This window comes from Pan troglodytes, chromosome 10 (genome assembly GCF_028858775.2).
Source record: "Pan troglodytes isolate AG18354 chromosome 10, NHGRI_mPanTro3-v2.0_pri, whole genome shotgun sequence".
NCBI classification, from domain to species: Eukaryota; Metazoa; Chordata; class Mammalia; order Primates; family Hominidae; genus Pan; species Pan troglodytes.
In genome coordinates this window covers 119621997-119636782 of record NC_072408.2, presented here as the reverse complement: position 1 = coordinate 119636782, position 14786 = coordinate 119621997, and the positions used below count along the sequence as shown (strand labels likewise).

The 14786-nt window shown below is 46.9% G+C and overlaps 1 protein-coding gene across 12 annotated transcripts in view; it reads right to left on the bottom strand.

The window, feature by feature from the left end:
- The window catches only part of RPH3A (rabphilin 3A), a 320776-nt gene that overhangs the window by 95024 nt on the left and 210966 nt on the right, over positions 1–14786 (bottom strand). For 11 of the 12 annotated variants that reach the window (XM_054663617.2, XM_063786060.1, XM_054663616.2 and 8 more), the window contains one exon: positions 14559–14679. The exons of the other annotated variant lie outside the window; for it this stretch is intronic. The gene's annotated coding sequence lies outside the window, so the exon portion shown is untranslated. The remainder of the gene's footprint in view (positions 1–14558; positions 14680–14786) is intronic. 12 annotated transcript variants of the gene reach the window in all.

Sequence of the window (14786 nt, the reverse complement as noted above, 5' to 3'; positions counted from 1 at the left end):
CCCTCTGTTTAGAATCTTTGCCTTCATTTATCATTATACAGCCATTTGAATAATTTTCTACCTGCTCACGGGAAGATGCTACATCTAAATTGTTTTCTACTACATCCCAGCACTGAGCACAGTGCATATCACATACTATAAACGACCAACTAGAAGATGAGGATTCCTCCCAACCAAATATTCCTCAGAAAACAAAAAATCAGTTCCTTCTTCTTTTTTGTTTATTTTTTTAAATTTTTGAGATGGAGTCTCTCTCTGTCACCCAGGCTGGAGTGCAAGTGGCGTGATCTCGACTCATTACAACCTCCACCTCCTGGGTTTAAGCAATGCCTCAGCCTCCTGAGTAGCTGGGATTACAGGCACCTGCCACTACGCCTGGCTAATTTTTGCATTTTTGGTAGAGACAGAGTTCACCGTGTTGGCCAAACTGGTCTCAAATTCCTGGCCTCAAGTGATCCGCCCACCTCAGCCTCCCAAAGTGCTGGAATTACAGGCGTGAGCCACTGTACCAAGCTGAAAATCACTTTCTGTCCAGGTTCTTAAAACGTTTTTCACACTGTTAAGCATTCTCTTTTCTCCCAATGTGCTTTCTTTTAAAAACAAAATAGTTTAAGCAAATTCTTTCTCAATTTTTTCAACCATCATGCAACTCCAAGTGGTATCTCTTCCTTTCCTATTTGTCAACAAAAGGTATTTGCAGTAAGTGACTTTTACTAAAGTTATAAAACCTTCCTTACTTTCCTGGTTTAATTATTTCCTCAATATGTATCGGTGCTGAAAGAACGGTTGTGTGGGTGAATTGCTTATTTTATATAACGATGTGGTTTTAAGTATGTGAGTATAATACAATTAATGAATCAAATACTAATAGACATTTGACAAGTCCATTTACATCCCTAATGAGTTATTTATTCAAGTTGGGCAAAACATTTTTTGGAGGGAGAGACAGATTCATCATTTTATTGGGAAAATATGAACATTGTAGGTTATATTTGGGGCTGTGATTTACATGCTAGTAGATGGTCAATAAATATTTATCAAATGAATAGATGAATAATTATATGTTGGTTGAGGGAGGTCCCACCTAGCAATTCAGAGACTAGACATTCACTTCTGAATTATCCCCTTTTTAAAAAAATGAACATGTGCTTTTAACCTCACACAACTGCCCCCTAATGTGCATTTGGCTGTCAACGAGCAAATTCTGTCTTAGGAATATTATTTCTTCAGTTGGGCTCCAGAAGGCAAAACAATCAAGAGTGATGGGACTCAGGCTTAAGTCAAATCAGGAAGGATGACCTAGCTAACTGGCCCTTTCTGACAATGCGCAGGGCACCTCTGCGGGTGCAGAGTCCCCTCACTGGAGAAACTCAAGCCCATTTCCCAGGCAGTGAAAAAGAGGATTCATCCTCCTCCCGGAATGACCCATGAATCATTCCCGAATCACTCAGGAAACTCTTTACACTGCAGATTCCTGGTGCAACCCTAAACCTTCTGAATCAGAATTTCTGGGGATAGGCCTTGAGCATCTGCATTAAAAAAAAAAATCCCAGAAGATTCGTACACACACTAAATGTTATAACCACTAAGGTTCGTGACTGGACAAAATTAGCACCCAGACATTTGAATTTCTCAGATGAGTACAATTTTCTTCCAAATTTAGGGCTGTCCACTTGCATTGTTGTTGTTTTTATTTACAAAAAAGGGGCACAAATCTTTTGTTTAAAAAAATGCTACCATACATTGCAATGTTTTATTTTTTAAAAATATATTTTAACGTTAAATAAGCAGAAAAGAGATATGGTCAGGATAGAGGTTTGTTTGTTTGTTTTTTTCTAGGAAAAGTCGGTCGGCAACATTCTGCCCACTTATAAATGCCTAGTTCTTCTCCTTTCACCAGGGCCAGTGGAAGCTTTGTCACAGGCGAGATCTGAGTTTGGAAACCACCAGCATAAGTAAAGAAACTTCAGGAGCCTTCCTGAATTAGGAAAATCCAAAGACGAAAGAAAGAGTTTGTATTGGCTGCTATGAAATAATGATGACAATGATAGCATCCTAAGAGGTTCATTCCTAAGAGGTAGGAACCCATTTGATCTTTACAAGAACCCTAGGAGATATCTGCTGTTATTAGCGGCATCCCCACTCTGCAGCTGGAAGAAACTGAAGTACAGGGGGCTGTGGTAATCAATCAAGTCTGCACAGCTAGGAAGGGGCGAAGTGGAGACTTGAGCCCAGGGAGCCTGGCTTTCTGTGCTGAAGTCCTAACTGTTGTGCTCTATCACCAGCCAGCCAGCTGTCACGAGGGCCACACCTGCCTGGTGCACACATACATCCCAGACTTCAACCAACCAATGGATGGGGCTGAAGAACAGAGAGCCCAACAGTTTGCTGATGGCACACACAGGGGTGTGGTTTCAACTTTCCACCCTCTGGGAAGCAAGCACTGTTGGGTGGTCTGGTGGTCTGTGGCTTGGAGCAGGTGCAGTGACCACTTGCATCCACCTGGAAGTGCTCACAGCCCCACCTGATGGGATCCCCCGGGAAGGATCCTGAGACTACCAAATTCACCGTCTGCTTTTTTCCAGCCTGTCTGTGACTGTGGTTGGCCCGGTGGACCCACTATGCTTTGGAGCTTTATAGTTTGGCCACTGTCATCCCTGATGACTGAACCTGATTTTCGTTCCTAACTAATCTTGCAATCTTGGGAAATTGGTTTGCCTCTACGGGGCACAGTTCCTTCATCTGTAATGGAGGAAGTAATTCCAACTCTCCTCTTCAAAAAGTTATTGTGAAACAAAACTGAATCCAAAAGTAACTTTTTTAAAAAAATTCAAGTCCTATGCAATAACAAACAACTTGCATGTATCCAGCAGTGTCTGGGTGCCTCATATTGTATTAACTCATGGAATTCTCACAGCCATTCTACGAGGGAGGTACTATTATTATTCCCATCTTACAGGTGAGTAAACTGAGGCCAGAGAGGCCAAGTAACTTGCCCAGGGTCACAGGCTGGCAAGTATTGCAGCTGGAATTCCAATCCAGGTGGTCTGGGGACAGCAGCCGTGCTTCTAAGGACTGCGCATACTGCCTCCTCCTGGCCAGTGTGTCCAATCCTTTATTGGAATGATGTCCATGCATTGCATCCAAGCTGGAAGGAGCTGAAGACTAAAGAATCGATTTCTGTAGAGCCTTATTATTTATTTTTATTATTAATTATATTAATTATTTTTTTAAAAGCACTTTTAAGTTGCTTTATCTTCACAATTGCAAATAGTAAGTAGACAGTGTAAACTGGGGGAATTGAGGCCTCCTTATCTGCTGTAGCCTGTGTCCTCATCTGCAAAATGGTAATAATAATAATAATAATAATAATAATATCTCCTTCCCAAGGCTTCATGAGGATTGAAGGAGGTCAGTCATGTAACCCAAAGGGCAGGGCAGCCCACACAGCGTGTTCTGTGACTCCATGAGGAAGCACATGGACATCCATGGGCCTTAATTCATCCTCTCCCTGATAATTCATCCTCTCCCTCTCTCCATCTGGGAGAAAGGGAGAGGATGAATTATCAGGCACATCTGGAACTTGTACCCAAATGGACAGACTCTTAACTCAGTGTCCTTTCTAGCAATAGGGTGATGTAACACTGGAAGCAGGTGAGGAGCCCCTCAGGGCATCAGAGACCACCCCGCTGTGGAGACCGGGGGCTGCCCTCACACTTGGTGTTAACCAGAAATGACCACGCCATAGTAACCAATTGGGACAAAGGCTCCCATCCAGACCCGCTGCCATGACAACCAGAGGAAGAATTTTTCAGATCTGGAGTCTTCTCAATCCCAGACTTTGGACAGCTTCTGGGGGCCTCTCTGGCCACTCAAGGACTCCCACTTCCAGCCGCTGGAGCTTTTACCCTCTGAGCATATTCAGGACAAAATGAGCCTTTCTGCTTTCACCAATCTATTCTCAGAGGCAACGTCGGTGTTACAGGAGGAAACCCAGGCTCTGGGGAGAGGACAGAGGCCCTGGGGAGTGGACAGAGGCCCTGGGGAGTGGACAGAGGTGGTGAGGAGCCAGCGTGGCTACTCCAGATTGGAGCAGGGTCTCTTCACACAGAGTGGGAAGTAGCCATTTAAGAGGGGGGCAACGTCTCAGCCTGAGCCAGGGGACCACTCCTGAACACACACATGTGCACTCACACATTCCCACACACACCACTCACACATGCTCGCACCATACCCCCTATACTCACAGCACCACATACACACACTCACACACATACACACACAGCACAGCAGGCAGACCCAGCACAACTTGGATGGGATAAAAACATCTATTTACCTAACCACCCAGGGGACTGTTTAAAAAAACTTTAATCACACAAAGCACACTAGGCATCATCTTATTTCACTCTCAAGCAGGCTTATAAAATGAATACTAGCATTATCCCCATCTTACAGAAGAAACCAAGGCTCAGAGAGACTAAGTCACTTTGGCAAAGGTCACACAGCCAGTAGGTAGCAGAGGCAGGATTCGAACCCATGTCCACCCAGCTCCAGAACCAGCTGCTCTCTTCTGCCTCCCTCTATGCATGCGTGGTGTCTGATGTCATGAGGACACTCAGCATTTGTTAGGCAAAGAATCAAAAGTGAAAGAGTAAAGCATCTACCTGTGTTGCCCAAACAATCATTAAATCTCTGTTAAAATGAGTCTTCCTGTCCTGAAAGAATCCCAGCTGGCCAGCGCAGAGAAAAAAATTTTCAGAAATACTCTGGGTTGCTGGAGGGAAACTCACATAAGAAAAATGGAGAAAAAAATAGGGGACTGATGCCTTGGAGAAAAGCAACAATTAGAAGCAAAAGATTAGATGCCACCTTGCAACGTGGATGGATCTTAAAAACATACTGCTGAGTGGAAAAGAAGTGAGAACCTATGAGATCTAGAAAAATACTGTTTTGAAGGGACATATACAAGCAATAGAAATACGCATAAACAGAGTAGAATAGGGTTGTCTATGAATGGAGGGGAATGGGGTATGAGGAAAAAGGAGGATAAATAATGAAAAACGGAGGAAGAGGCGGGCAAGGATCAATGATGGCTGTGTACCAGGAAGGGAAAAATAACTCAACTCTCATCATCTCTCACCCTAACAAAGATTCTTCTAATCTACAAAGCACAAGAGTCCTCCGTGAATAACAGGCTGCAGATGAGGCCAGTTCCCCTCTCATTATAATTAAAACCACAGTCCCCCTCCGGGTCACCAACACGAGTGTGCACCATTTATTTCTCCCTCGGGAGCTTTCCTCGAAGCACTTATCCATCGTTCAGATGAGAAGACATGCCTGGACCCCTCTGCAGAAGTTGGCCAAGGCTGGCTACATAGGCCTGCCCAGTCAGATAAACCCTTCCAAGGAAAAGAAAAAGGAAGAAAGAACATCTACAGAAACAGCGGCAGGTTCTATCTGAAAGGCAAGCCTGCTGCATGCTCTGTGTGATGAGTCTCCTTCCCCGCCAAGGGCCCAGCTCCTGCTCCAAATGCTGGCTTCTCCTGCGTTCATCCTTAGGTGCAAGCCCAGTCTGGCTGGTTCTTTTTTGAATGGGCCTAGCTAGCTCCAGGAACAACAGGTTCAGATCAGATCAGAGAGGAAGCTGCAGACACCAGAAGCTCATGTCTTCCATCACATCCAGCAGCCTTTCCCGCAGCCCCTGGAGAAAGGCTTGGCCAGACACCCCAGCTTGCCACTTCACAGGGTGTCATCCCCTTTGCCAAGTTATGATATCCTGCTTCATGCTGATAGATTAATCCAGCCACTATTCATGGGAGAGAAAAGAAAAAAAACAAAAAACCCAAGCTGCTGCCTTTTCTTCTGGGGAGAGGGGAACCGTGCATTTTAGCCAGCATGGAATGGGCATTTGCGGAGCTCCCTGAAAGGCCTTGACTCTGCACATACTGCTGGGTTCTTGTCTCGTAACCCATTGGCCCTTGGTTACAGCCGAGGCCCCTCTCCATGTCCCTAGGATCACAAGTGCTGCACCATTGCCAGAAATAGTTCCAGTCCCACTGGAGTGGACCCCGATTCCTCTGGCCTTCTCCCCTTATATCTGATCCATCAGTAAAGCCTGTCTGCACTCCCGCAGAATTCACCCCAAATGTCACCACCTTCTTCTCTGCTACCACCTGGTCCCTGCCCCATCACAGCTCCCCTCACTGGTCCCCTGGCTTCCACCCCACCTCCTGCACTCCCCTCTCCACTCAGAGACCAAAACAATCATTACTAACATTGTAAATTAGGTCACATCACTCTAGCATAAAACGCTCCCTGCAAAATAAAATCAAACCCAGACTCCTTGGCTACCCTGGGAGGTCCTGCCTAACCAGATCTGGAGGTCCTGATCTGAACCTGTTGTTCCTGTCTCCCTTTGTCCTCATCACGTGACCCTCACCCCACTCACACCAGCTGACTGTCTGTCCTTTGTGGCCACCACAGTTGTCTCTGCTTTTGCACTTACTGCCCCCACTTCCCAGGTGTGGCTCATCCCTCCCTTCACCATCTACTCATGGCTATTTCCTCCTAGAAACTCAGCCTCCACTGGCTGCCGTTTTTGTAAGTTAGTCTCGCCCCTCCCTCCCCCAGCCCATCACTTGTCATTCTCCATCGAGTCTTCCTATCTCCTTCCTTCATGGCGCTTCACGCGGTCTGGAGTTTTCTTGTTTATGTGTTTACTTGTTTATTGGTTTTGCCACCCACTGGGCTGTCGGCTTCAGGGGGCAGGGAACTCTGGCTCCCTCACTGCTGAGTCTGCAGTGCCTAGAACAGTGTACAAGACTTGTCTGGAAAGGAGGGAATGGGGGAATGAGTCTAGAGCAGGGGTTCTCACAGTGTGGTCCCTGGGCCAGCAGCATCAACACTGCCTGGGAACTCGTTTGGTGTGCAAATTCTTGGGCTCCATCCTAGTCCCACTGAATCACAAACTCTGTGTTTTAACAACTCCTGCAAGGGGTTCTGATGCAGGCTCAAGTTTGAGAAGCTCGGGCATTGAACCATCTGCAAATCTCTACCCGATATCCCCCGGGTGACCAATGAGCGAATAACTAGCTGGGTGATCAGTCTTGTCAGGGACAGGGGTTAGGGAAGGTGAAGGGAGTAAGTCTCCTGCCCATGACTGACCTCTGAGCTCTGAGGGACAGGCCTTTGTGTGTCTAGATAGTCCATGCCGGAGCCATGCAGAGAATGCCAAGCCTGGGAGGGCTTCAGAACCACTGTGTGCCACCAGAGCAGAAAGGCAGGCAACTCACCCAGAAAGCTGAATCTTTGGCCTTTTGAAAATTCTACAAAATTCCAAGCATTTGGCTTGGAGGTAAGATGACCAACTCATCACAGTTTGCCCAGTACTCTTTCCATTCTTTTTTGTTGTTGTTTTGTTTTGTTTTAGACACAGGGTCTCACCCTGTCACCCAGGCTGTAGTACAGTGGCACAACCACAGCTCACTGTAGCCTCAGCCTCCTGGGCTCAAGTGATCCTCCTGCCTCAGCCTCCCAAGCAGCTGGGACTACAGGTGTGTGCCACCATGCCCAGCTAATTGTTGAACTTTTTTATAGAGACAGGAGTCTCACATGTTGCCCAGGCTGGTCTCAAACTCCTGGCTCCAAGCGATCTTCCTGCCCTGGCTTCCCAAAGTGCAGGGATTACAAGTGCAAGCCATCATCCCTGGTCTGCCTCTCAGTTTTAACACAAAGTCCTATATCCCAGGACCCCCTTCAGCTCCAAGCAAAGCTGAATGGTTGGTGACCCTACTTGGAGCCCTCATCACCTGGAGTCTCATGAATTCACAAACGCATTCCCTTTACAAGTAATTTCTGTGTGTCTTAAAGATGAGTTGAGGAAGGCAGAGGAGTTAGGAGAGGAGGAAGATGGAGAGAGAGAGAGAAAAGGAAAGGAAGAGAGGCCAGGGGCAGAGGAGAGAGAAAGGGAGAGAGGAAAAGATGGGGAGAAAAGAGAGACTGCAAGGAGAAAGCAGGGAATTATTTAAGGGGTGGGAAAAGTGAGGAGACAGGGGCAGGGAAAAAGGAGAGAGAAGGGGAGAGATAAAGACAGAGACTTAGGAGCTTAGCACCACAGTGACAGAGGAAAAACACAGGAAGGCAGAGACGGAAAGGGGAAAGGGGGCAGGGAGGAAGATGTGCAATGAAGCGGACCACACAGATGCCATTTGGCAGCACCTTGCATGAAAAGCCTCCCAACGAACTTCGAGAAACCATCTCTCTTCTCTGCAGACCCAGAATGCCGCCCCACCATCAATGGCTGGCACCAAAACCTGCTTACATAATATGTTCTCTGCTGAAAGCTGCTTCCATTCACAAGTCACCACTTGTCATTGTGTAGGTGCATTAAAAAGGAAGAAAAGGAAAAGAAAGAGAGGAAAAAGAAAGAAAAAGGCAGCTGAATGAACTCACTCAGATTATATTGAGAGATGAGAAGATATTTCCCCCCCTCACTCTCTAAATAAATCCTTCACGAACCAAACATCATTATGATGCTGTCAGATGAGTTTCCTCTTGTTGATTAATTGCAGGGGGTGGTAAAAAAACCCAGCTTCCTGAGGCATGTTATCTTGCTCACTGGATGGATTACTAAACCAGAGTTTGACAGAGCTCCATTACAAAGAGATTTAAGCGTGTATTATATCATTAAAACCAATGACAGCAAGACAATTACTTGGAGGAAACCACAGTGACATTGCATACAGCAGCCTGGGCCCTCAGCACTGCTGCCTTCCCTCTTTTCCTGGCCCAAATGGGGAGCAGAGTTGGGCTAAGAAGAATCACTTTTGGCTGGGTGCAGTGGCTCACGGCTGGAATCCCAGCACTTCGGGAGGCCGAGGCAGGAGGATAGCTTGAGCCCAGGAGTTTGAGACCAGCCTGAGCAACATAGAGAGATCTCCATTTCACAAAAAATTAAACAATTAGCCCAGCATGGTCGTGCCTGTACTTCCAGCTACTTGGGAGGCTGAGACAAGAGGATCGCTTGAGCCCAGGAGTTCAAGGCTGCAGTGAGCTATGATCATCATGCCACTGCACTCCAGCCTGGGTGACAGAGCAAGATCCTATAAAAAAAAAAAAAATTTTTTTTTCATTCCCTCTCAAAGCCACCGCCTGCAAATCCCAAAGACCTAGCCTGGCTGGACAGCTGATTATTAAGGCCTTGCCACAAATCTACCTGAGAAACTGAGTCCTGGGGTCCTGCCTAGCAAAAAATGACTCCTTGGAATTGTCTGAGGTTAGCAGGGAATGGGAGCAACATGCTAAATCCAGGTCACGCTCCTGTGGGATTCAGTAGCAGAAAGGAAATCAGATGACTCCGGGCATCAAGAGCTTTTTACCCCCCAACAGAATGTAAATCCAGCAACATCCACCTTTCTCTGTTCTTTGCCCCTCTTTTGCCTGCAAGCCTAGTAATGCAGCCCCCTCCCCCTGCTCCAAGAAACCAAGCCTGCTTCACTTTTAGGAAAGGCTCTTATAGCTTCTCATTAAAGTGTGAATGACTAATAAGGCTGGATGCATTAACTCGCTCCAAAGCATCTGCTCTTTAACCAAGAGCAGAGCCTTAAGAAAAAGAATGAAACTTGAATGATGGAAATTTCAGGTATCAGTGAACTGAATATCTTTGGGTGACTCAGGGAGCCCTCTTTGTACCACAGCCCCCCACCAAAGATCACATTATGTAGGTAGCCACTTACTTTATCTAAGTCCCAAAAAGGATCGTGTCTTTTTTTTTGAGACAGAGTCTTGCCCTAGGCTGGAGTGCAGTGGTGTGATCTCGACTCACTGTAACCTCTATCTCCCGGGTTCAAGTAATTCTCCTGCCTTAGCCATCCAAATAGCTGGGGTTGCAGGCACACACCACCACACCAAGCTAGTTTTTGTATTTTTAGTAGAGACTGGGATTTACCATGTTGACCAGGCTAGTCTTGAACTCCTGACCTCAAGTAATCCACCCACCTTGGCCTCCCAAAGGGCTGGGATTACAGGCATGAACCACCCCACTGGGCCAGGACTGTGTCTTTATTGCCATTTTATTCCCAATGCCAATCATGGTGCCAGGCATACTGTAGGTAGTCAATAAATGTGCAATGCATGATAAATAGCAATGGCAGGAAGAGAGAGAGGCCTGTCCTTTGCCTGTAGCAAATCTGAGGCAGGAGCCAAGTCCTTTCAAACCTTTCACCAATGACTGACTCATCATAATCAATACTAACTGAGCACCTACTGTGTGCAGGCCTCTGGCTGGACCACAGGCCCCAAACTGACATGTTCGCTAGTAAATCAGTTGAGCTTCATTCATTCATTCATTCACTCAGTAAGTCATTGTTGAGCACCTGCTGTGTGCTGACCCGGACACCAGAAATGAAGACAGCACAGCCTTAGCCCTTAAGGATCTCACCCTGTAGCACCTGAGGACTCCTACAAAGAAGTGCCATAGGCACTTCCCAGGGAAGGGAAGGAAGGCTCAGGTTTCCTAGAGAAAATACACGGCTCAGAGCTTATAGCCTGGGATGATTCAGCAAAAACCTCCCAGGGACTTGAAGGAACAAAAGACTGAGTGGTCACCAGTGCTTCTCCTCCTAGAATTCTTCTCTGGGGCCTACCCCCTAGGCTCATGACTCCCCTGCTAGTTGCTTAGAGCCTCACAAGCCAAACAGAGAGGGAGTCATTTTGCCCATTTCACAGATGAAGAAACTGAGTTATGGGGACCTGCAGCAACTGGGGAACTGCAGTGGGGAACAAGAGGGGCTGGCAGCTCCTGTCTCCAAGCTTTGTCCTCCCTCTTGTGAGTCATACAGCTATACAACTAGCCCAAAGAACTCACCTTCCTCTACCTCACCCTACTTTTGTTTTGGTCAGGGGTGATTTCACTGTTACCATCACCAACATCGCCCCCATTGCGAACATTTGTTGGATATTTACTCCTTGCCAGACTCAGCATAAAGTGATCATTAACTCTTAAAATTCTCACAACTGCATTCTTATTCCCATTTTGTAGATGGGAAAATTGAGGTCCAGAGAGGTGAAGTGACACAATCAGAAAGTGTTAGGATCAAGATCTAACCCTAAGAAATTTATTTCCAGAGCCCATCCTCTTAATCCCTATATCATGCTACCCTAATACACCTAATTGAAGAAACTGAGGCTCAGAGAGGTTAAAGGCCTTGTCTGAAGTCACACAGCAAGGAAATGCCAGAGTCAAAATTAGAACTAAGATCTGACCGCCCCCAGAGCCCACACTGCAGCCCCTGGCTGGTTAAGGAGGTAGACAGGTGTGAGGCACAGAAAGAAGGGGGCTATTTCTGCAGTACCTCCTTCACTCTTTCAGCACATCAAGGCTCTCCATCCTGTGTGGCAGCTGAATTATTTAAAATCATCAGCTTCAGCCCACCATGACTGGGTCCCAGAATTATTTTTATCCCAGATTATGGCCACAGCTCTTAACAGAAATAAACCACACTGTTTTCTTCTCATTGGCTTCACATCAATTCCTGGCTTATCTGCAATTACAATCAGCTCCCCACTGAATGAGGGTGAAGGGCAGAAGACAGGTCCATGTGTCATGGTGGTTTTTATTGGAAAGCCATAAACTCTGTAGGACCCATTCACAGAGAGGGAAAGAGTTAAAGCATAATGTCACAGCCTACAAAGAAAGCCCAAGAGCAGCCACCCCAACCAAATGCACATCTTCAGACAAAGCAGCCAGTCTGTGTACGGAGCAATAAGAAGGAGAAAGGCAGAGTAGGCTGGGGGCACTGACTTTCCAGGCTACCCCTGTGGAATCACAGAATCTCTGTCTGCTGCCTCTCTCCTGCCAACAAGAAAGGAAATGTCCACATTTGTCTCCATGGCTAAGCTTCCTGATTACCAGCACAGGCTGGAGAGACACTGCTGAACGTCCTTCCTCTGTACCTCAGGCTGGATTGGGGGAGTAGGGGCTGCTGGAGCCAGGAGTGAGGGGATGATGCCTTGGTCTTCATAATGGTGGGTTTATATGTTGCTGCCATAACTTACTGTGTGGTCTTGGGCAAATTGTTTTTCCTCTCTGGGCCCCCCTGGAAAGGGTTAGACTAAGTCAGAGGTCCTGAACTTGGGGGGGTGCTCACATGGGCATTACTGAGGATCCACTAACCCCCTGATGTTGTGTGTTTGTGTGTATATGCATCTTTTCAGAGAAGAGCCTCTCCAAGGAGTCCTTGCTGCTACTCCTGAGAAGAGTCTCTTTGGAGCCTTCAAGTGCTGCAAAATCTACATCTCTGTGCATCTGAGGCCATAAATAAAGCAGACCCCTTTCCAGCTGAGCTCAGGATTCTAGAAACCTAGCAAAGTTCTCACAAGAGACTCCCCTATCCCCATTCACCCCAAACAGGGCCTCTCCCCGACACAGGATAAATTCTCAAGCACAGTGCTAAGCCTTCCTAGAAATGTGGGCATGTGCAGTCACTCACACTCACACACATACCTATCTCATAGTCAGAGAACCCCAGAACTGGAAGGGGACTTAAGGCCACCCAGACAGACTGTCCCATTGCATAGATGGGGAAGCTGAGGCCCAGAAAGGGAAGACAGCTGGGACTGGAACCCAGGTCTCCTGACCCAAGTCCAAGGCTCTTTCCAGAAGCTTCTGTTTCCCTCTCCCTGGTGCACCACAATGCACCACTTCAAATGTGATGGGGGAGGAGGGAGGGCGGCCTCTTGGATCTTGGCCATCCCTAAGGAAGTGAGCCAGGGGAGAGATATTTGGGAAGGGTCCACATCTGGACACCCAAGTCTTAGCTATCCCAGCTGGGCTGGCCTGTACTGCATGGCTAAACCAGTTGTTAAAAATATTAAAATAAAATATAAATATTAAAATTAAATGAGGATGCTGCCCTGAGGCCTCATGGCTCTCTTGATAGCCCCCTAAGATCCCCCCAAACCACTCCATAATCCAGCAATTAAAAGATTAACACTCAGTACAGCAGGGGCCCCCTAAGATGCCCTATTCCAGGACCCTAGCCATTCTGATCAATTAGTACCAAATTTCAATACTTTAAATATCACCCATAGCCAGATATGTGGTTCTTTTTTTGAACAAAATTTCCACACATTCATTATTCACACTCAAGGCTTCCCAGTGAGGAATCTAAGGCAACTTCCTCCTCAAGGTCACCCAGCAAGGGAAGCTAGGAAGAGAAGTTAGGGATTTTGAGAACCAAATCTTTGGCACTAACCACCAGACAACCCTCCTCTTCTGCCTCATATGCCCTGCCTGAGCAGGCACATGCTGTGGGATTTCAGCATCTCTTCTTAGCTATGGGGCTAGAGAAAAAAAGAATGAGTGAACCCTGCTTACATTTCAGGCTTGCCAATCTCTGACTGTTGTTTTATTCCTCCCACCTCCAAGAGCAAGAATCTAAAAAGGAAATCCTTGGGGGTGCAGAACACTGAGGTGGCCCCTGAGATAATAGCAAAAATGCTAAAAATAAGGGCATTCATTTCCAGAAAAGTAGATGTAATCAAAGCAGAAAGCAAAGTGAAATCCCCTTTTGATGGGTAGCAGATTAGCATCAAAAGCATTTCAAAATTAAATGTGAGCTTTTGGATTCAGTTTCAAGGTACTTCCACTTCCCACTCACTAACAGGTTGGTGCAGCCTTTCCCCATCAGGATCTTGGAAAAAGAAACTAGTGCAGGGGGACGGTCTACCCTGGAACAAAACTGAAGCTGAAGCCTGGAATCTTTCCCCAGAATTTGAATAAGCTTTGTTCCCCTCCTTCCTTCTGAGATGAACTCAAGGATAGAATCTCCCAAGCTAGTGCCAGGACGCTCCCCCATACAATCACTTACAGGTTACACCACCTGTAAGTGAAATAAAACATCATCTCCTCTGCAGGCAGTGGCTGCTCCCTTCTGGCCAGCCTGACCACTCATCCCTAGCATAGTGTGGCCCTTTCCTGGCTCCCAGGTCTTCCATCTCAGGAAAGCGTGAACAGCCAACCTCGCAAAAATCACCACAATTAAATTACTCAGCTGTTCCTGGAAGAGGGTACAATCTAAGCTCTGTCCTGTGCAAATCTTACCCAGTGTGCCCAGGCAAAAGTTACCCTTCCAGTCTCAGGTGACCCCCTCCCCTCCAGGGATAAGCACTCACTTGCTAAGTCAGAGTACCCAGAGTCCCTCCATGCTAGACTAGCCAGCCCCACGAAGGGTTAACTCTCTCAGAGAACTGCCGGCTACTTTCACCAGCTTCTGCTGCAAAGGAGAGGGCAAATTGGGCAGAAGCCACAATCTTGATCACATTGCCTACAACATGAGCACATTTTACCCCCTCCCTGGGCACTAAGCCAAAATCTCATTTGGCTTTGGGATGCCGCTTAGGTGATAAAACACTGCAGGATGTAGGCAAATAAGCATAGTCGTTCCTCGATACCCTTCTCCTCCCAACTACCCTTTACCCCACCAGCTCATGAACACACATCACAGTTGGGATTCCAATACCCCTAGCCCATCTGCACAACCCGGGAGAATATCACTTACCGCGACGCTGGAGGATTGCAGGGGGAATGGGTGAGCCAAATTCTTGCCAACTCCTCCCTTCTCTGCCAGGTAGAAAGACGCTAAGTCCCAATGACTTGGTTTAAAAGCTCAGCGGAGGTGCCTGAAAGAAAATTGTTCATTTGACTCTCCTACTCTTCCCAAAATAAAATCAAAGCACCAGTGCACACACGTAGACACACAGATACATCAACTACCCCTAAATCATGC